The sequence below is a fragment of the Pavona decussata genome, unplaced genomic scaffold (assembly GCF_977016875.1).
Source record: "Pavona decussata unplaced genomic scaffold, jaPavDecu1.1 SCAFFOLD_161, whole genome shotgun sequence".
NCBI lineage: Eukaryota > Metazoa > Cnidaria > Anthozoa > Scleractinia > Agariciidae > Pavona > Pavona decussata.
In genome coordinates, this window is record NW_028145572.1 from 1,157,501 (window position 1) to 1,160,000 (window position 2,500).

The window sequence follows — 2,500 nt, forward strand, 5'->3', positions numbered from 1 at the left end:
TCTTAAATTTTACGCTTTATGTCGTATACTCGTAATGTCTTCCTGACACTGTGTTGTTGCAATGATTTCCTTTGCAAGTAAATTTTTGCGTGGGAAATTCTTGAACGCGGCGGCTGAGGATGAAGGCATTGCACATGCTCCGTACCATTTGAACACGGTCGAGACACAGCAGCAAAATGAGTGCCATGCTCCTCAGATTTGTGATTCGAGCGAGAATTGATTACGAATGCCCCACTTCAATCGCCAAATTCAAACCTCTTACCACAGTTGAATAAGGTATGTGATGGAGGAAGTTCGAAGGAACCTTTCCTGAAAGCGGCAACCTTATCTATTTTGATTTGGGCTTATCCCCGCCAAAACGAAAACAAAAAATGGGAATTTTAAAAACGACTCCATTTCGCCGCGTAAGATTGCTCACGCGTGACAAAAATACGCACTCATTTTGCCGCTGTGTCCACGGTCGAGGGACCGTTCAAGCCCACGACGTGGTGAAGGCCTACCAGCTTTCTTACAGGCTTCTCCCAATATTTACTCTATTTTTAAACATTTTAAGATTTGGGAAACACTCATTAAGATGTAACTTTTCCTTTCACTCTTCACAGATAGAAATCAAATTAAAGAGGTACTACGTACGGTGAACAGGAGAATAAACCAGATAAAACGACAGTGCATGTGATACCAGACCATGAAGACTAGCCGTAGGCTTGTTTTATTTTGTGCCATTGTCTGTGTGTTTCTACTGATTCTTTATAACCGGTCCTTACTTAATGAATGGTCAACAGCGATGCATTTCATCCAAAGGACGAATTCCAAGAGCACTTTAATGGAAACGTATTTAACTTTATTTAACGAAGATGAAACTGAGCGACATCAACGGGTGAGAGAAGCTCTACAAAAAGGAAAAACATCAATGGCGTCCGACAACGAAAATGAACTTGAGTTTGGTTCTAAACTTCAAGATCCCTCATGGAGCAACAGAAACGAAAGAGAAGAGAGAAATCAGGAAAAGCAAATTACCGCTAAAAGGAAAAATCTCATCATATTAAGTCCAGGGCGAGGAGGATCTTCTTTCCTTGGATCATTATTTGACAAGAATCAGGCCGTGATGTACTTTTTTGAACCACTCTATTTCCCAGCAAAAAATTGGTACAAAACTCGCGTCGCCACCGAGGAAAAGAAGAAAAACTATAAAACATATTGCATCCAGTTAATCGATAGCTTATTCCAGTGTGATTTTAGTAATATCAATATATCGACTATTGCTGGACGGTTTCATCGCCGTAAGAGTTTGGCGCTTTCTAAATTGACCAACATTTCGAATACTTCACTAGGAGAATCTTGCAATAGTTACAACCACACTGTTATTAAGATTTTAACTAGTCGAGTACCTTATAAAACAATAGAAACGTTAAAGGAGCTTTTCCAACAGATAAACCGATACGACGTCAAGATAATCCACTTGGTTCGAGACCCAAGGGCTGTGGTTTACTCCATGGTACAACTAAAATGGATAAAAAATCACTTGCATTCATCGTTTAACAAATATGTTAACAGCACATGTGATTCAATACTGCAGAATTTGCGGTTTGGTTTGGTATCTCCCCCGGCCTGGCTCAAGGATCGATTTAAAGTAATTCGTTACGAGGACCTCGCGTTGAATACGGCAAATATAGCAAAGGAAATGTACCGGTTCGCGGGATTTGATTGGTCGGCAAGTGTTGATGAATGGATAAGTACTCTTGCGAAAAATACAAAAAAAGGAGGTCCTTATTCGTTGTACAAAAATGCCTCAATTTCTATTGGCCATTGGAGAAACGCTTCGGAGCCATTCATTAGAGATGTAGAAAATAACTGTGGTGATCTCATGAATTTTCTTGGCCACGAGAAATGGAGAAAGCAGGATGTTCAAAACTCATTCGTTTATCATGGGTGATCGCTTTTCAGTGAGTTTGTTTGGTATCATGAGATCTATTGTAGCATACACCTCTACTGTGTAACATCAACTGTATTTAAACTATAAGAAAATATTAACTATTAACTATTAACTATTAAATAGGATCTTTCACAGATCCTACGTATACTTGAGGCATTTTCGTTGTGCGGTTCCTTGCAGATTGTTTGCTATTAAATAGACAATGCTAAGTTTAATTCAAGGTGAAACTACAGGAACTCTCAACTATTGAATATCACCCTTTTTAAACTGCCTCTGGCCAAAAAACCTTTTACAATCGAACTGTCAACGTGTGGAGCTCCTTACAACCTGAATTAAAACTCTGCAGTACAGTGTCAACTGTCGGTAACATGACATCGACGGTCATATGGTGTGTGAATGACGTCATTATTTCCGAACGTCCGCCATCTTGAATTCGTCATCTGATTTAATGATTTTACTACGACGTCAGAAACTATAAAAAAAAATTATTCAATAGAAACAGGAGCCATATAACGGGGGATGGAGACCGTAGGCGTGAGCTCCACGTAAACCCGTTCTTGATAGGGT